Source organism: Sciurus vulgaris (genome assembly GCF_902686455.1).
Source record: "Sciurus vulgaris genome assembly, chromosome: X".
Lineage (NCBI taxonomy): Eukaryota > Metazoa > Chordata > Mammalia > Rodentia > Sciuridae > Sciurus > Sciurus vulgaris.
The window spans coordinates 47,309,950-47,331,548 of NC_136471.1; the positions used below are offsets into that span (position 1 = coordinate 47,309,950).

The 21,599-nt window shown below is 37.3% G+C and overlaps 1 long non-coding RNA gene across 2 annotated transcripts in view; it reads left to right on the plus strand.

The window, feature by feature from the left end:
• LOC306651851 overlaps nt 1–21,599 on the plus strand; it is a 92,274-nt gene that overhangs the window by 1,720 nt on the left and 68,955 nt on the right. For both annotated transcript variants that reach the window (XR_013761215.1, XR_013761216.1), the window contains exon 2: nt 17,738–19,260. This is a non-coding gene — a long non-coding RNA (uncharacterized lncRNA). The remainder of the gene's footprint in view (nt 1–17,737; nt 19,261–21,599) is intronic.

Consider the following 21,599-nt stretch of genomic DNA (forward strand, 5'->3'; position numbering starts at 1 on the left):
TTTTTTAACATGCTTCCTCAATCAGTGTGTGTCTTACTACCATTTAAGTCTTTACCTCAGCATGTGATTTTTACTAATGAGTAATTTATGTATGTATTTATCCTTTACCACCAGGAATTTGTCCCCTATCTGTGAAAGTTTCTATCTGGGTCTTAGAGCAGAGCAGATCATTTCCCTACCTCAGTGTGTTTGATTTTAGTGATCTTACTTTTCTTGGTTTTGGCTTCCTGAAATCTATGATGATCACATAGTCTTTGAAGGCTGAACTTACTTCTCATCCTTCTATCTCCTGGTGTGTTATCTTAATTTTATAGCTTTGAAGAGAGGTTCTACTATTTTCCTCCCAATTTTCTGGTATGTTTTTAACCCCATAAGACTTACAGCTAACTTAGCTGTCTCATACCCAAAATCATATGTTCTTTGCCTAATTTCAGTTACTAAGAGATGATGTTATCCATCCTCATCTCTGCATAGGAAAATCTTGGAATCAGAGGTAGTTAAATTTTGGGTGGATTCCAGAATTTCGTGGCAACAGCAGAGGCCTTGATGGGTAAAACCTGTCTGTTCCAACCCTTAATTGAATGCAAGGGCAGGATTGATGACCCAGTAAGCATGAGTCTCCATGTTCTCATGCTCCAATAATGTCCTCCTCAGGAGTTGGTCACAACTTGAGAGTGATCTGAGATTTATATTTAAATTCCTTCTAACAAGAAAAAAGAGCAAGCCAGGTACAGTGACGTGTACCTGTAGTCCCAGCTACTTGGAGATTGAAGCAGGAGAATTGCTTAAGCCCAGAAATTTGAAGCCTCAGTAATATAGCAAGACCTTCTCTCAAAAACAAAAAGAAGGAAGGAAGTGTATGTGGGTTTATGGCATTTTTCAAGCTTCTTCCTCCCCATACCACACTTGTTTTCCACACCACCCTCGTTCTTCTCATATCCAGGAATAACTGGCCACAATCAATCTGGAATAACCCCACTGTATTAACCACTAAACTGGTATCTGGCATCTCATCTTGTCAAAATAACATGGTAAGTTTTATTTATAGACATACTCAAAAATGAAAAAAAAAAACCTCAAAATTCAAATAGCTTTTACACAGGGGAAGAAAAGTCACCTGGCCCACCCCCACTGCTCTTGTGCTGGGGATCATATCCATGGCCCCAAACATGCTACACAAATGTTCTACCAATGAGCTAATACCCAGCCCTCTTCTTGATCTTAGTTGATTACTATGTCCTAAAGTTATAATGTTTGTTTCTTCTCAAAAATTCATGTTTAGACAATCCTCAATGCAGTCATGTTAAGAAAAGGAGCTTCTAGGAGGTGATTATTCTACAAGGGCTCTGCCCACATGAATGTGTGAACAACATTATAAAAGAACTGGAAGGAAAGAGCTAGGTCCTTTTTGCCCTTCTGCCAAGTGAGGTTGCAGCAAAGACTGAGACCTCGCCAGACACAAAAACTACCAGCACATTAATCATGCACTTCCAGTCTCCATAACTGTGAGAAATAATTTTCTATTCTTTAAAAATCACCCACCATTAGGTACCTTGCTATAGCAGCACGGATGGACTAAGATAGCCCAATTCTCTTAATTAAGATGTAAGAAGCAAGCAAGATGTCCACTAGTTGCAGCCCTGGATTCATATGCTTAAATTACCATTATTGAAAGCAAAGCATTTCACAATCAAGCAATAATCTAATGACAGAGAAAGGACCACACCAATTTTCTCAACCAAAGGTTGAGCATCCCAAGAAAGTTTCATTGAATCATCTTGGGTCACCTCCCCACACTTTGGGCAATGTCTGTGGCTCAGGGGCTGCAAGTCCTTCATTGGCTGAACCATGGAAAGTGGAATATAAACGACTGTCATTGGCTTCTCTCATTATTCAGTCATGCGCAGTTGTAAGTTGCAGGTCATGAGACTTGTGTGTGTGTGCACGAATGTACGCAGGTGTTGGGAAATTAAACCAGGGTGTACCATTGAGGTACATCCCCAGCCCTATTTTTATTTATTTTGAGACAGGGTATTGCTAAGTTGCTTAGGGCCTTGCTAAATTGCTGCAGGCTGGCTTCAGACTTGTGGTCATCCTGCCTCAGCCTCCCCAGTCGCTGGGTTTATAGGTATGTGCTACCATGCCCAGCCATAGATCATAAGATTTGTGTTTTTAAGATTGATATATTATGGACTGGAAAATAATAGAATTGAATAAATCTGAATGAAATAGAATAGTAATTTCAAAGTTGAGGGAGCTTGGTAAAATTTTTTTCTTGACATTTTAAAATGTATATGTTTCTGTAATATTTGTTTGTTTTCATTACATATTAAAGTAAATTCAAAAAAAGTTTATGGTTTTTAAATTCTATAACACTATTTTTGCCAGACTCCTGTTTTAAATATATTACTTGCTGCCATTAAAGCTTTTTTAATAAAACAGAAAATTAGAGCATGATGGCTCACTTAGTCTCTTTGTTCCTCATTTGCCCACCAGGTTAATAATCAGATGTACTAATTGGCCCTTTTGATCTTTCAGCATCAAACCTCATGTTTTTCTTTTTCTCTATCTTAATTACCCCTGCACTTTCAACCAAATTATGGTTCATTTTTAATTTCTTTCTGAATTTACAAGAGCAAAATGGCCAAAACACTATGACTATCCTAATGGATTTGATATGTTAAAATACTTTTTCACATAATGCAATCTGTACAATACTAATATGTTAGAATAACTTTGGTAAAACATTTGCATTCACATACTGACACACCAGCATATTAAAGCACCAACAATTAGTATGATATAAATTAAATGACTTAATGGATTATTGTTTCCTCCAAGCATGTGACAGCTGTCTCTCTGAACACATAAAAGTCTCCGATAAAAGCATTTGGTTTCACAAAATTTTATTACAAACGCAAGAGCCTAACATGTGATACTCCCTTAGGGGATTTACTTGCAAATAACTTTGTGATAGGTTTTCTTAGGTCTCCTTTGCAATGAAATCCTTTTTCAAGGCCTTTTATAAAAATATAATATACCAGATAATTATAAATAATAGTCCTGATGATAGGTCTCATTTTTTCTTAGTCCTGATTCTGTTGATGGTAATGCTAATATCCATTTTATCATATTAGCAAAGGAATTTAAAGTGTGTACTGAGATAACCTGAAGATTATCTGTTGTCCTTTAACACCATCAGGTGAATTCTGTTTGTATTTTACTAATATATATTCATAGGTTTTGATGGATCTCGATTTGTCCTTTTTGTTTAATCTTTTATTGTGATTCCAGACATAATTGTTAATATTTTAAATAGGACTTTAATATATTTATTCATGAATGTGACTGCTCAGGATTCTTCCTGCATGCTTTCTTCACATTTTATTTTCTTCAAATAAAAGTGAGATTTTTTTCTTCATAATATGACATCATCTAATTAACAGAAAAATACCTCTTCCTTAATGATCTGAACATATACTACTTTTTGAAGCCTAGCCGTTTGGGATAGTGGTTCAATGATTACCTTAATTTTTCCCATTCTTCTTTGTCCATAAGTTCTTTTGGGGAGGAGGTGAGTTTAATTTCTCTGGTTAATTTTTCCACAACTTCACATATTTTATCAATATTTTCAGACATATTATCATAGACATTTGAAAGAGATCATAGTTACATTGAATATTTCCCATGTGGTCCCCTTTTTCTCCATAAGGAAACTACTTTGATGTGTCATTTAATAATTATTTTTTATCCAAGAATTCTTATACTCTCATATTTGTTCACAAATTATATGGTTTAGGGTTTTTTCCCCTCTAGGACCCAAGATTGTTGTCAAGGAAACAATTTTAAACTCTTTTAATGTTTAAGGATATTTAACATTTTAATAAACCTATTTTGTTTGTGTTCTGTGTTTGGAGACTGATCTCACCATTTTTCCTTTTTATACTGATTGCTCAGGTTTTTCATCAGAATTGGAAGCAGTGACTTGTTTAGCCAGGCCTCTTGTTTTCCAGGAGCTCCTCCTCCATATCAAAGAGTTCCTGCTTAAGCTGGGGTGGCTTAGCCCTGGATGACATTAGAGCCTGTGTTGTTGGACAAATACCCAAACATTGCTAACATCATTACTCTGGGCATCATGGATCTCGGTTAAGGAGGTCAGATTCTCTCAAGGAGTAGAAGCTAAAATTTCTGTGATTTAGGTACTGTAGATGGCATCTTCAACGTGCTCATTATTGAGCCTACAGGAAGCTTTCCGTATGCCTGAATATTCCATGCCTTCTAATTGTATAATGTCTTCATTGCATTTCATGCAATCAGACATTTTCTGTATGCAAGATTTCAACTGACTACAGGGCCTATAAATGAGCAACACCCTGTCACCAATCAGCATCCTCTTTCATTCCAAGGCACTGAAAAATATGTCCATCATGGCTGAGCATTCTTTTAAATCTGTCTTTATCTAGAAGAACTTTAAGAGCTGGGTACAGAGGCACGTGCCTGTAATCCCAGCAGCTCAGGAGACTGAGGCAGGAGGACCGCAATTTAGAGAGGCCCTAAGCAACTCAGTGAGACTCTGTCTCAAAAAAAAAAAAAAAGGAAAAAAAAAAAAAACAGGGCTGGGAATGTTGCTCAGTGGTTAGGCACTCCTGGGTTAATCTCCAGTATCAAAAAGAGGGAGGGATTAAAAAAGACATTAGACAATTAGACATTTCCAAAACAGAAGAGGAAGATGTGAAAAGATGCTAAGATAAGTTACTCCATCTATGTCCAAAAGTTTCTGATGCAGGTTTGCCCTCCTTTTGGCATTTCATTAGATGTCATGTGTATCATGAACTATTTTTTTATTGACATCTTCAGTGTATCACCCACAAGGCTAGCTAACGGACACACCAGAACAAGTGCTCAACCTTCAGCTCTAGTGGTACATATAGCCTGGGGAGATCCTGCTGTCCAGGGAGAGCATGCTGTGTCCAAACCAATGACTCTTTTCAGAGCCACCTACGTTGATATGAAAAAAAAAAAAACCCCACAACTTTATTACAGTTAAATTAATGCAGTTTAGTTACTGAACTTTGGCTCCTGTTAATTTTAAAATATTTTTATAACAAACTAAATAATATCAAATTTAGTTTAGTAGAGCTATGAACCAGTTTGCTTAAAAAATAGAACTGGGTTTTGCTTGATAATATTACATTATACTACTTTACTAAAGAGTAATTTCTTTTGGTTATTTTTCTAGGTCAACTCTTATGGGATCTGTAAGATAATGTCATTTACCTTTTCTACTCTTATTCATTCACAACTATATGGTGAAATTTGCTAGACATATATTATGTAGGGTATGACAACAGATTAAGTGCAGGAACTGATATAAGAATCCAACAGACTTCTATTAGGAGAGATATTAAAGATATTTTCAATTTTTTAAAAGATTTCATCTCATGACTGTTTTTGGAAATACATTTTTCATATGAATATGCAATACAGTTTTATGTGATGTAATGGATACTTTACTTTAGCTTTAAATGAATTACAATAATAAATACATCAAATTTTCCATTTTAATATCTACTGTAGTAAACATTGACAGATATAACCACATGAAAATTTAAAACTCCATTGTTTATAAACTGAAAATAATTAGTCCCTTTATCAGTAATTTTTTTCCCAGCAGAGGAGAGGACCATCCTCTCCTCCCCTTGCCAGACAATATTTATTTGCATGTTTATAGACAGGAATTGTTTCCAATGCTCTAATTTACAGCTTACAGAGTTATAAGATCGTTCCCATAGAATCAGAATCCTACAGCCTAGAAGGGTGCACTATAAATAACACATAATTTTCCACTGATGAACACTTTTTTTCTATAGTCTCCTTTTTTTAATTACTAAGGATTGAACCCAGGAGTGCTGTACCACTGAGCTATATCCCCAACCCTTTTAAATTTCTATTTTGAAATGGAATATCACTAAGTTGCTGAGGATGGCTTTGAACTTGTGATCCTTCTTCCTCACCCTACCTTTTCACTGGGATTACAGGCACACAGTGCCTGGCTTAGTATCTCCATTTTTGATAAACACTAATTTCAAATAATAATTATTCCTGATCAAAAAATAATTTACCGTGTATCTGTTCTTAATTTTTTGTAGATAGTTTTCATTACTATCATTTCATATCTCTTATTGTGATAAAAGATACATAATTTTAAATTGACCATGTAAGCCAATTTTTGGTGTACAGTCTAGTGACATTAAATACATCAGCACTGTTGTGCAACCATTACCACCATCTATCTCCAGACTTTTTAATCTTCCCAAACTGAAACTCTACCCATTAAACAATAACTTCCCAAACTCCCTATCTCCAGCTCCTGGTAACCACGGTTCTACTGTGTGAATTTGACTACTCTACATATCTCATATAGATGGAATCAAACAATAGAGTACTCGTCCTTTTGTGTCTGCTTCATTTTATTTAGCATAGTATCATCAAGGTTCATCCATGTTGTAGCATGTATCAGAATTTGATTCCTTTTTAGGAAGCTGAATAAATACTCCATTGTATGTATATACTACATTCTGTTTATCCATTTATCCCTTTATATACTCTTGGGTTATTTCCACAGTTTGGCTGTTGTGAATAACGGTGCTGTGAACAATGGCATACAATATCTATCCAAGCCCCTGATTTTAATTCTTTTAGGTATGTACCAAGAAGTGAACTTGGTGGATCATATAATATTTGTATGTTTATTTTTTCTTAGGAAATGTCATACAGTTTTCTATAGTGGTTGCATCATTTTACATTCCTGTCAACATTGCACTAGGGTTCTAATTTTGCCAGTCCTTCCAACATGTATAATTTTCTGATTTTTTTATAATAGCCATTCTAATGGGTGAGAAGTGGCATCTCATTGTGGTTTTGATTTGCATTTCCCTAATGATTATTGATGTTGAACCTCTTTTTATGTACTCATTGGCTATATTTATATATTCTTAAGGGAAATAGCCATTTGTGTTCTTTACCTATTTGTGTGTGTTTGTGTGTCTGTGTTGTACTGGTGATTGAACCCAGGAACACTGAGCTACATCGCCACCCCTTTTTTCAAATTTTTATTTTGAGACAGGGTCTTGTTAAGTTGCTGAGGCTGACTTCCACTTGTGATCCTCTTGCCTCAGCCTCCTGATAACTTGGATTAGAGTCATGCACCATTGTTCCCAGAATGAGTTGCTTTATCATTCAATTGATAGGGTCCTTTAGGAACAACATTTTTCACTTAGATGAAGTCCAATTTATCTATTTTAACTTTTGTTGCCTATGTTTTAGGTATCATATCCAAGAATTCATTGCCAAATTCAATGTCGTGAATCTTCTCTCCTATATTTTCTTCAAAGAGTTTTATAGTTTTGACTTTTACATTTAGGTCTTTGATCTATTTTGAGTTCATTTTTGCATGTACTGTAAGGGAAAGGTCTAACTTTATTATTTGGAATGTGGATATCAAGTTTTCCTAACACATTTGTTGAAAAAATTGTCCTTAATCCATTGAATAATGTTGACATGCTCATTAAAAATCAATTGAGCATATGTGTGAAAGCTTATTTCTGGGCTGTCTATTCTACTCCACTTAACTATATTTCTGTCTTTATGCCAATATCACACTATTTTGATAACTATATTTTTAGAAAGTTTTGAAACCAGGAACAATGAGGTCTCCAATTCTTTTTTCTCAAGATTATTTTGGTTTTTGAAGATCCCTTGAGATTCCTTATGAATTTTAGGATGAATTTTCCTTTTTCTGCAGAAATTCTTTGATATCTTGATAGGAATTGCATTGAATCTATATATCCTGTTGGTTAGTACTGATATCTTTTTTGGGGGGTGAGTACCAGGAATTGAACTCAGGGGCACTCATCCACTGAGTCACATCCCCAGCCCTATTTTGTGTTTTATTTAGAGACAGGGTCTCACTGAGTTGCTTAGGGCCTCACTTTTGCTGAGACTGGCTTTGAACTTGAGATCCTCCTGCCTCAGTCTCCTGAGCCACTGGGATTACTGGCATGCGCTACCATGCCCGGCCTGATATCTTAATATTGTTTTCGAATATTAATGGATGCCTTCCATTTGTTTCTATTTCTTTAGTTTCTTCCAAATAATATTTTGCCACTTGATTAAGTGTATTCCTATTTTATTCTTTCTGATGCTATTATAAGTGGAAATGTTTTCTTAATATCCTTTTCAAATTGTGTATTGTTCCTGTATATAAATGCAACTCATGTTTATGTGTCGATTTTGTATCTATCATTTCTTTAATTTATTAATCCCAACAGGTTTTTTGGGGGATGTGGGATACCGCAGATTGAACCCATGGGCAATGTATTAGTGAGTCACATTCCAAGCCCATTTTATTTTTTCATTTTGAGATGGGGTCATGTTAAGTTGCCTAGGCTGGTCTCAAACCTGGCCATCCTCCTATCTCAGCCTCCCAAATAGCTCGAATTACAGGTGTACTCCACTTTGTTTATCCAAAATTTCTTTATGGAACTTTTTCTCTTTGTGTGTGTGTCTGTGTGTGCGTGTGTATGCACACATATGCTGAGGATAGAACTCATGGGCCTCATGCATGCTAAGCTTGTGTCCTGTCATGAGCTCCCAGCTCCCTTTTAATGGAATCCTTAGATTTTTCTAAACATTAGATTAAATCATTTTGCCTGAAAACAGAGATAATTTTATATCTTCCTTTCCAATTTTGATGCATTTTAATTTCTGTCTCTTGTCTAATTGTTCTCGATGTAACTTCCCATAAAATTTTGAATGCAAATGTCTTCTTTCTGATCTTAAAGGGAAACCATTAGGCTTTCTCCATTGATTGTGATGTTATCTGTGGGTTTTTCACATTGAATTTTTGAAAGCCTTCTACCATTTGCTTATCACAGGGCTAGGAAGGAAAGCCAATAAAGTGTCCCAACAGAATTCACCTGCAATATGTGTAACTTGGGCCAATTATTTCTTCTTAAGTTTTCCAAACTATCTCAGTGTTCCTAGCCTGCTAGCAATGACCATACTTTCTCACCTATATGCTGGGACCCTGTAAACCAAGTACAAAGCCAGGTTTCCACGGTGGGTCCTCTATCATCAACCTTAATTCTCTGTGGCTGGCCAAACCTGTTTTAATGAGTGTCATTCTCAAATAGGACATTGCAGGGAAAACCTCAGTTGCGTAAACAAATTTGCCAATTAATCGTGGTAAAAATGAGGACTGATTATTGTGGAATTGGTACAGATCATTTTATTTCCATGGAAAATAAAATTACCCAGTTCAATTTTGTGAATTTTACAGAGGGTGGAAAGGCAATAAGGAAAAAAAGTCTAATTTGCAGATGTTTTCATTTCAGTTTACAAATGCCAAGTGTACTAAAGTGTTATGGGTTCAATATAGTATAAGAAAGCCAGGGCTGCATTTTATATCTAGAATATAGAAGATTAAAACAGCAACAATATTCCCCAAACCACCATATAATAATTCCTCATCAAGTTATTCAGTTCTATGTAGTTAACTCTTGCTCTGCTGGATTTGGGGTGAGTAGTTTCACAAGTGCATCTGCTTCTCAACTAAAAAAAGTTCTGTAAATCTGTAGTCCATTAGTGACTTCAGAAGCCAGTACCCATGAATGTATCCTTTCAAGTGTCTGTGGCCTGAAATACATAGCATAGTTCCTTTGGGGGAAATATCTCCTTTTCAGCACTCTGGCAACTTCCCATGTATCAGCAGAGGCCATGCAGGCATAGGCGTGAACCACTGCTCATTCAGATCTTGGAAGAATGCCTCTTGGTCCTCCTAGAGCTTGAGAGCATGGCAGTCTTCTGTGCAGCTATCACCACCCTGTTTTCCACTTGCTTCACTCGTGAGAGCTTCCAATTGTCTCCTGGGTTCTGATGAGGTGTGACTCTTTCTGCCTCACTCCTGTTGGGCACAGCTTTGGACTATAAAACTCTTTAGGTGCGGGACAAAGTTGACTCATCAGAGACAGAATACCGTATCATCCATGTTGCAGTTATTTGGCCTCTTTTGTTTTGCCCAAGGCAAGGGACAAGAGTATTTGGCATTTGAGCCAAAGGGTATCATTTATTACCTTTGGCTACTTATCCTTTTATTTCTATTTTGTATTTTTATGGCAGTACTCAGGATTGAACCCAGGGCCTTGCATATGCTAGGCAAGTGCCCTGCCACTGAGCTACATCTCCAACCCTGGCTACTTATCCTTTTAATGTCTATAAAAGTAAAGCACTCTCTGAATCCAAAAGAAGCTCTTTGTTTCTTTACTGGCCAAATCGGTGAACTGGCCTTTGTGTGACATCCATTTCCACAGGCTGACTCATTTATTGAAGACACAAACTTGCCAGTTGCTGATTATGGAGTCTTCAGGTAAGCTTTAGAGTAAAACAAAAAGCATTTGTAGGTGACAGAGGATTAAAATGGCTATGGTTCATTCATTGATAGTAATTTTCTAAATTAAAATTACTGATGATTTTATAAGAAGAATGGTGCAAATGACAGGAAATTTGTTTCTACAGCAACAAAGGCAATAAAACCAATCCACAAATTTAAGACAAAATGTGTATAATGATAAATATTATGCCTATATTTGGTAAAAGAGAACGTTATATCTTTTTACAAAAAGTAGACATTTTATAAAGGAAATATCTTGAGATATTTAATAATTCAGGAAGACATAATAATTTAATAATTCAGGAGACATAATAATTCAGGAATATAACTCATCATAGGTATATTTACCATTCAATAATAAAATATACCAAGAGAATATCAAGTGAAAAGATTAGGTAAGTCTGGAGTAGATTTTAAATATCTATGTTTTAATAACACTTCATAGAAAAATCTACCAGTATATGTAAAGATATTTAAATAGGTGTTACTGCATAACTTGTAGTTTTCACTGCACATTTTGTTTCTGAGATTCATCTATATTTTAATTTCTGTAGCTTTCATTCATTCATTTTTACTGACATATTCTACTGTATGATTGGAGTATGATTTATTTATCCAGAATAATCTGATGGTGGACATTTCAGTTGACTTCAGATTTGTGATGGTTTAAAAAGGTGGTGCAGAGGTCTTATAGTGATCTTGTGCACATCTGTTCTGGATATATAACTCTAGATCCATTTGAGGTGTTATCAGATAAGCACCACCAAAATTCTTTGCAAAGTTGATGTACCAGATCATAATCCAATCATTTCTGTATAGGAGGTCGTATTATTCTACTTTTGCCATTTAAACAGGAGGTTGTGTGCTTGGTTCCATACACAGGTGTTTGAATCAAACGCACAAGAATTATGATAGTAGCTCTTTCTTTTAGAAGCTGTGTGACTTTGAAACCCATAATTAGCCTCTCAGTGACTTATTCTTATAATCTGCAAAAAGAAATCCTGATACTAAGTATAATATCTAAAACACACAGGCAGTATGTTTGTTTCCTTTTTATTCTATCTTTCTTTGTAAGAGAAATTTTATTGTAACCTCAATATCATCACTGTGTCTTAGCATTTTGGGAAAGTTGAAAGAAGAAGGAAAATAAACCCTCTAATACCTGTTATATGGCAGATTCAAGGTCATTTCTGTGATAAAGAATCCTGTGTGAGATGGCTAAGGAGTTCAATGTTACAGTTGGACAGGAGCAAAAAGTTCTGATATTCTATTGTATAATAAGGTGATGATAGTTAATAATAATATATTGTGCATTTCTAGATAGCAAGAAGACAGGGTTTTGAATGTTCTCACAAGGAAATGATAATTGTTGGAGGTGATGAATATGACAACTATTTTGATCAAGACACAGTTGATACATGTATGGAAATATCACATTCTATCACATAAATGTGTACAATTATTATATGCCAAGTAAAAATAAAACAAATCTTAGGAAAAAGATGCTTTAGAATGAGTTGTGTGATGGAGAGGAATAGGAGAGAAAATATTAGTATTTCCTATTGAATGGTTGTACCTTCTTTGTTGTTTTTATGGGTTCTGTTATGTTTTATGGGTTCATAACGTAAGGGTTGGGATCTTGGAGCTCCAGAAAAATGAGGTACTTGATGACTGTGTGTCTTTGGGAAGGGACACTGAAACAAGAGTCAGAACCTCTGACTATATCTTAGTGCCTGAGCCTTCATTGTTGACAGCATCTTGAATGAATCATTTCCTCACTCTCTTCCTCACCTACTAAAGTGGATTACACCAGGAAGCTGGGTGAATGGGAGCATGGCACCTGGACTGAATATCTGCTGTGCTACCCTGCCATCTGCTTTACTTGTTTTCTCCTTTTCTTTTGAGTTATTTTGCTCAAGTTGATTTCATGGTGTGGAGTCAAACATCTTACAGACCAACATTTGGATATCTAGATGGGAGTGGGGGCCCAGAAATCCCTTTTAAGAAATTACTTTTAAATGGCAAGAAGAGAAAGCTATAGGTGCAGGCAGTGGGGACAGCATGTTCAAAGGCTCTGTGGTGGGATGTAGCTTGGCCCATTTGCAGGGAGTCCACTGTAGCACAGTTGATGTGAGAAGGAGAATGGCCCTGGATGAGAGTATTAAGGAAGGCAGGGTCCAGAGCACACCTGGCCCAGCAGTTTAGGGTCCATAGTTTGCATTTTCCCTGCTGACCTCCAGCAAGGCACTGGCAAGTTTGTAAACAGATGTGATCCTGCTTGCTTTTAGCAGCCTAAAACATGTGGGACTCTGATGGTAAAAATGCCACACCCAGAGTTGAACAGAATGGAGCATCCCTATGAAGTAGCCTGAAGTAACAGAATATTAGATTTTCACTGTAGAAACTTAATATTGAGCTGGTGATAGTGGTAATGAGGACACATGACAGGACTTGGGGCTGGATGGTGGACTCTCTTCATTATTCTACCTAAGTGAATGTATTGCCTGAGGTGAAGAGAGATGAGGGGATAGTTTATCTTTCATGGAGTTCCAGTCAAGCTATCAGCCCTCCTAAAGGAAGGCAAAGGTCACCAAGACATATGGCCCTAATTTCCTTGTATGGTTCTGAACAAGCTAAGACATTTAGAAATTCTGGTTCTCTTTGTGATGAAAACTCCACAATTTCCCCATGCCATTTTCCCTCTTACAATAATACCCATCAACCCATGGTCCCGGCCCTTCTCATGTTCTCCAAAATATATTATTATTCACCAGAGCATAATGTTTTCCCTTGATGAGCTGTAATTTGGAAGGAACATTGATCACATTTATTTAAAATTTTAAGCTGTATCCCACTGAACATGATTTTATTTTGCATTTTTATATCACAAAACATATGGAGCTAATTAGTATCCCCATTATCAATTTTAACAGAACAAAGAACTAGGCAAATGTGTTTTGGGTGGATATTGAATATAAAGTTTATTCTCCTCAGTACCCTACTGTTTATAAGAATATCTTCCACACATGCTTTTTTGAAATGGTTTTAAATTTACAAATTTATGTGTCTTTAAGTGCCCTACAGCTAGACAAAATCAAAACTCTTCCTGACCAAAACTCCTCAATTCCATTCCCTAGAGGTAACCATGGCTAACATCTGCTCGATACATGAGTTTTGAGTCTGTACTTGGCATACAATTTTTATATTGGCATTCTTCTTCTTCTTCTTCTTCTTATTATTATTATTATTATTATTTTTATTATTACTATACCAAGAAATGAACCCAGGGGTACTAAACCATTGAGCAACATCCCCAGCCCTTTTTAATTTTTTTTTTTTTTGAGACAGGATCTCACTAAGTTGCTTAGGGCCTTGCTAAGTTGCTGAACCAGCCTTGAACTTGCAATCCTCCTGCCTCAGCCTCCGAGTCATTGGAATTATAGGCATGCACAGGAATTACTGTGCCCAGAAGTTTATTATTTTTAAGATGCCAAATTGGAATCAGAGTAGCAGTGATCTACTCATTATATTCTTCACATAACAAGATGCATACTTTTAAAATTATTTTCATTAAGTCAATATTTAAAGTAAAATTCACTCTTTTAGTGTACAGTTCTGTGAGTCTTGAAAAGGGCTTACCGTGGTGTAACCATCCCCATAACCAAGATCTATAACAGTTCCATCATGCCAAAAATTCCAATGTCCCCTTTGCAGTCCATCTCTCATGCTTTTTGAGAGGTGGAATTTTGTTGATATCATACTGTAAGTTTTATAAAAAAAAGTTTTATTCATGCATTGTTGTCATACATAATACCTGGCTTCATACTGACATATTTATGAGTGCATATAACACAATTTGCTCCATTTTAATCCTCAGTACTTTTGCTTTTTCTCTCCTCCTCCCTCTCCCACTTGCCTTCCTCTATTCCTCTATTCTTCTATTTATTTTTTGTTTTAAATTATTGTATTATACACAAAAGTGGAATTCATTGTGATATATTCATACATGTGCATAGCACAATTTGCTCAAAATTTAATTCCATAGTTCCTCCCCTTTCCCATTCCTCCTCCCTCCTCCTCAATTTCTTTCCTGTACTCCACTGTTCTCCCTCCTATTACCATTAGATGCCCCCTTTATAATCCCTTATTTCTCTCTAGCTTCTGCATTATGAGAGAATATATTTGACCCTTGACTTTCTGAGTCTGGCTTATTTCACTTAGCATGATAGACTCTAGATTTACCAGAAAATGACATAATTTTATACTTTCTCTACTTTATGGCTGAGTGAAACTCCATTGTGTTCATATTCCATATTTCTTTCTCCATTCATCTGTTGAGGGATGAGTAGGCTGGATCCATTACTTGGCTATTATGAATGACAGTGATATACATGTTGGCACATATGTAAAAATGTAGATATTTTGGATAAGTTCTGGAGCTGGGTCATATGGTGGTTCTATTCCTACTCTTATGAGGAATCTCCATGCTGCTTTCCAAAGTAGTTGTACTGATTTACAGTCCCACCAACAATGAATGAGTGTACTTTTCTCTCCACAACTTTGCCAGTGATTCTTGTTATTTTTATTTTTGATCATTGTCTTTCTAACTGGAGTGAGATGAAATCTTAGTGTAGATTTGATTTGCATTTCACTGAATGCTAAGAATGTTGAACATTCTTTCCTATATTTGTGGCCATTTTTATTTCTTCTTTTGACAAATACCTGTTCAGATTATTTGTCAATTTATTGGTTGCTTATTTCTTTTTGGGGGGAATGTTAAGTTTTTTCATTCTTTATATATTATGAATATTAATACCCTGTCAAAAGAGTAGCTGGAAGTGTTTTCTCCCACTCTCAGGTTCTCTTCATGGTCTTGTTTCCCTCACTGTGCAGCTTTTCAATTTGAGACCATTCCACTGATGGATTCTTGGTTTTACTTCTTCAGTTTTAGGAGCAAAAACAGACCTAAAATTCATGTGGAATAATAAAAGACCCCAAATAGCCAAAATGATACTGAGCAATAAAAATAATGTGGGTGGCATCACAATAATGGATTCAAATTATACTATAGACTTATAGTAACACAAACACTATGGTATTGGCATAAAAACAGAAATGAATACTGATGGAATAGAATAGAAGACATAGAGACAAATACATGTACAGTCATCTGGTCCTTGACAAAGATGCCAAACACATATATTGGAGAAAAGATAGCATTTTTAAAAAATGGTGCTGGGGAAACTGGATATCCATATGTAGAAGAATGAAACTAGATTCCTATCTTTTGCCCTGCAGAAAAGTCAATTCAAAGTGAACCAAAGATCTTGGAATTAGGCCAGAAACATTGCAAATACTAGAAGAAAATACAGGGTCAACACTCCAACATAGTATTGGCATTATATGCACCATCCATTTCATTTTAATGCTTAAGTAGAAACTTCATTTATTTGGCCTCTTTATACTTCCTGCTTTCTGGTCCAGTTTCTTTGGTCATACAGTCTACATGTTTGAGATCAAAACAGTAATTTCCAGTTTTCTCCACAGTAAATACCTGCTTTTCTGATTATTTTCTGTCTACTGCTTAAAAAAAACCAATTCAATTTACATAATCCACATATCCAAGCCTTCTGGTGGCAAGAGGTAGGATTTCATTTTTATCGTTTTATTATCATCCACAACACCACTCCTACTCCCACGACCAACAAAGGGGTTCCTGAGTAATCAAGAGAGGTGGCCGTGTATAGATTTTGTCAGACCTTATTTCATTATTACCTTCCCACCAAAGAACGTTTTTAGACTCTTCCCTCTACTAATCCCTACTTAACAGTGGAATGTGAAATTTTTAATATTATAGATGTAGTGTGTATCTGTGTATGTATTATAGTCCTTTGGAGGATCCCAAAACATTGAAATATCTATGACAATTTTGCCCCAAATTACCTGTTTTGAGACCCTTGTTCATGATGCCACATCTGCTGAGAAAGCAAGATGTAATGTGATTAGGGGAAATCTGGAACTCCCTTCCTCCCTCATCTATCTCCTGGTCCAAGCTAGAAAAATCTGTCATGAGTGGAGACCCAGCCTCAATGGGCCATCTACAGAGCTAACCCAAGTATAGATATGGAATAGTGCTCAAGTCTCTCTACACTTGGAAGGACCTTTATACCTCCCCCATTGTCCCTGTCTTAGAGAAATTCCTTTTCCTAGACTTTTCCATCTTCAGAGGTCCTCACCTTCTTATACACTACAAGCTGTTCCATCCTTCCATGAGGTACATTTCCATAAAGCATAAAAGAATTCCTGGCTTCAGACAGCTTCTGCTTCCAGCCCCGCCATGAACCTCCTCTGAGGAAAGGGTGAGCGGCACCAAACCGAGCTCCCTGCTGCAGGATGAACTTAGGGAAGACTCATTAGCCCTCACAGCAGGATGTGTCCTGGCATATTTGCTACAGATCTGCCACCAGCAACTCAAGATGCTGAGGAGGCAGGTTCTCTCCCTGGCTCTGGCAGTGATCCTGGTGAACAACCTCTTAGCCATCTAGCTCTGTGGTTACAAGCAAATGCTTTGTAGTCCCTCTAATCCATGAAGAGAGGACAGCAATACCTCATCTGAAGGGTTACCATGAGATTAATTCCAGGCACTAACATGAAGAGCCTGCAGCTAAACACTCTAAATGATCAGCTTCATGAATTTGGCAATTTTTTTCTCAGGGAACTCATGTGGCTCCTGACCCGCCTGGGCAGCCCTTTAATTAGATTTCAGGTCTGAATCACCTTGAAATCCTTTCCTAAAACTGCAGTTGAATCTTCCCTTTTGGTCAAAACAGAGCTTCTGTTTCAAGATCATTCAAGTTATTAATCCATATTAATATAGGCCTCAGAAAATGGTAACCCCATTTGGTACCAAAACTGTATGCCAATGTCTGTTTTCCCCTCATAATACCAGCACCATATATTATCAGATTTTCTCTTTATTGTCCGTGTTATCTTATTTTTCCCAGAAGTGCCTCATTGGAAGACTTGTCTCAGATGCTCATTAAACTTAGAGATTCAGAGTGTCTTTCCCCCAAATTGCCATAGTTAGCAAATAAGAATACATATAAGACATACAGCTGAATTTGAGTTTCAGATAAACAAAATGATATTGCACGTGAATAAAAATTATATGTTGTTTATTTGGTGTTCAAAATTAAGTGTGTTAAATGTAATCTGATGGCCCTATATATGTAGGGCTTTGTGAAGGAGAGCCACGGTGCTCAAATCAGTTGCCCTACCTGTTTTTAGGAGGAGCCAGATGGTTGGAGCCTCCAGATGACTGCAGCATCAGATGACAGCAACCACGTGGATCAGAAAAGGCCCAGCTGGATCAAGTCAACACAGATTCCTGTGAGATAATCAATGGTTATTGTTTGGGGTTGTTTGTTAAGCAGAAATAGAAATCCAAAATATGTGGCTTTGTGAGCTTTCCCTCTTGTGGTCTGTTTTCACTGAATGAAAATGGGATTCTCTTCTTGAAAACTGAAGGAGGGGGATTTGTTATAATTTCAACTATAGTTTCCCTGTGATTTCGTGTGTGAGTTTTGATTTTGAATCATTTCAATTTCTTCTTGAAGGAATTTTTTATGGTTTTCACTCTACTCTTAGAATTTATAAATTAATTCAATCCCCTTTCATAAGATGACCCTTCAGTGTGGTGTGTGAATTCTACATGTTCGATGTCACATGGCTAGGTCATAAGCAAGAGTCCTAAGACACCTTCCGGTGTCTCTTTGCTCTGATAACACTCCTCTACGGTCATTTTTAAAGCAAACAAATTCCCGTTAACAGATACATGCTTTGTTTCCTCAGCTGGTCCAGAATTCCGCTCACTGTCAGTGCCCCAGACTACTTTGTCTAATTGGCACTCGTCTTAGATGGTGGCCTTCCGCAGAAGGAAGGCATTTTTGCTACTAGAGAAAGGTGAGGGAAGGAGTTTGCATAGGCATTTCCTGTGTGGAGAAACTGCTGGCGCATCGCGGTTACCGTAGTAACCTGACGTCATCATGCCGACCACGGCGACCAGGACGACATTCTAAGAGCTCCAGATGATTTGGTGAGAAGAGCATGACCCCCCCCAGGTGTGTGGACTCAGCGGAGGGTGTGGGTGCCCCGCAGTGGGGGCTCACCACCCCCCCGGGATGTGGGGAGATGAAGGGACTCCAGACCAAGTCGCCTCGATTCCACTCTGGGACTCGGTGCCCCGCAGACTGGAGAGATGTGGGACCCTCCTGACTCCAGGCAGCGTGATGTCCTGCTCCAGGGTGTCCTGGACCTACTTTCCATGTAAAGGCGGGGTGCAGGAGAAGACAGGGAATGGCCCCCTGTGAACCCAGCTCTCCTCTGTGAAATGGGGGTGGGATGCTCATCCACAGGCCCACCCGCGTGCAAGTACATAGCCCTGTGGGATCACAAATGCCTGTATAAATTCAGGCCTCTTACTCCTTTTGAAATTCGTTTTTGGGAATAGAGGAGAGAAGAAGGCCTCCCGAGTAGCTGGTGAGAAGCCCATCCTACTCTCCGGTTGTTATGATCACTACCCAATTGTATCAGTGTTGTTGGTCATCGACCCAGTGCCCAGCATGGTGCCAGGCAGATAGTTACTCTAATAATGCACAGTGATTTCTGTATTCCATTTCTTTCCTGGAAGCTCCTCATATGACTCTTAGCAGGTATGTGAAGAAGATAGTTTCTGAGGATGTGGGTCATGAGTGCTGCTGAAGATCTAGAGGGCAGCAGTACTCAGGAGATCCCCAAAACTTCCATCCCTGGTAAGATATAATGCCTGGCTCAAGTGAGTTCATAGATTTGAATAAGAGTATATGGCAGAATAGCACACTTGAGGGTCACAGAATAGCCACAAAGGAGAGAAGCTACTTTGATCTCATCCTTGATGAGGTTCAGCAGGTGGGATTTCATTCCTTCAGCAGTATGTGGTCTGTAGTAGCCCTTGAGGCCCTTGCTCGGAATGCCTTCTTTGTTACAAAGCAAGGAATAGTTCACTTGAGGGAAAAATGATGACTAATATGCATTTGCAATTATTTTCTTTAGTGCTCGGGATTGAGGTCTTACACATGCTAGAAAGGCACCCTACCACTGTGCTACATCTCCAGCCCTCCTTTATTTTTGAAATAGCATCTCCTTAAGTTGTCGAGACTGGCCTTGAACTTGTGATCATCCTACCTCAGCCTCCCGAGTAGCTGGGATTACAGGCATGCACCACCATGCCTGATTGTGTTTTCTGTAACATATATATATATATACACACACACATACACACAAATATATATATATATCCTGAGTATATAAATTATAATCAGTGATTTGCACATGTGAAATATCTATCTATATCTATATATCCATTTTCATAGTTCCTGGCTCAGAAACTAGAATTTCTCTTCCCTAAAGCAGTCATAGAGTCTCTAACCTTTCTCTGTCTTGGAGCTAGCCATAAAGAAATTTTTTGACTTGTCTGGTCTGAGAGTAGGTCCTATGACCCTCATGTCAGTAAGAGTCCTGCCCCATATCATGGAGAAAGGAATGCTATAAAGTCATGCCAAAAAAAAAAAAAAAATTTCAGCAGGTCTTGCTGGGTTTCTCTACCCAGTCTAGTAGCACTAGATCATATTCTTTTTCAGTTACATTTCTTAATGGTTCTTCATGCTTTGATTATGCTTATATTATGAATCCTCTATAAACAACCCAGAAGGGCTGGATTCAGAGAGTTTCTGGATAGCTGAACAGATGGAGATTCCTGGAATGTGGAACCTGGAGAGGGCATGAAACTGCAGGCCTCTTTTCCCATACTTGTCCTACATATCTCTATATCTGCATCCTTTTGAATATTCTTAATAATAAACTGGTAAATGTGCTTCCTCCTTTCTGTGAGCCGCTCAAGCAAGTTAATCAAACCTTAGAAGGGGATTATGCAAACCCTGATTTATAGCTGGTAGGTCAGAAACACAGGCAAAACAACCTGGGCTTGTGATTGGCATCTAAAGCGTGGGAGGTGTGGTCTTCAAGATTGAGCCCTCATCCTGTGGGCTAAGAACTGAACTGTGTGTAAGAACTGAACTGCATTAAGGGATACCCAGGTTGTGTCCACAGCTGCAGCATTGCTTGCATGGTCAATGGGATAAAAAAAAAAAAAATCCATGATTCTGGGGTTGGAAGTGTAATGTTGAGTTAAAGTGTGGGAGGCAATGCGTTTTTGGTCAGTTTTTCCTCTATCTACACAATTCGGTCTTACCGTAATGGGTGTGGAAATGTGAAATTTTAGGTCTTTCTAGCAATTTGAGATTATGAAACCTCTTTCCTGATAATGGCATTTATTTGCACTTTTTAATGAATTTTTTAAGCAAGATTAAAATATTAGCTACTAGCAATTGTTTCAAAAAGAATTCCTATAAGTAGAGTTTGCTGTATTAGAATGACACATATAATATTGCATTCCCTAAGATAACCAGTCACTCGTAAGTATTATGATTACATTCCTAGAACACAATATTTTAATTTCTGTACTTCAAAAGGAAATGGGCATTAACTTTATCATCATATGATAACAAGTGATCATTTCTTTTGTGGTTCTATGTGGCATGGATGAATTTGATATTGTAGATCCATTAATAGAACAAGAGAATAATAGTAGGAATCATCAGGCTGATTTATTTAATTATATCAACGTCTCCTGTACATACTTAAAATAAAGTAAGTTTTAACATACATGTGTACTGATAAGTTCAGTGTTACAGTCGAGATAATAAACATACTTATCATCTCAGGAATCTTCCGCATGCCCCTTTGCAATTACCTCCCCCTACCTGTCTCTAGCTTCCCTCTCTCTGTCACTTTGCCCCATTCTCAGGCAAATGCTGATCTTTTGTCACTGTAGATTAGTTTTTGGTTTTTATAAAGGGAATCATGCTTTGCTTATTCTTTTTTTGTCTGCCTTCCTTCATTTGACTTAATTATTTTTAAATTTATTCGTATTGTTGCATGTATGAATAGTTCTTATTTTTTATTATTGGTTAAAATTCCATGACTGGAATATACTACATTTTGTATTATCATTTGAGTTGTCCCCATTTTGAGACTTTTTAATTCATTAAGA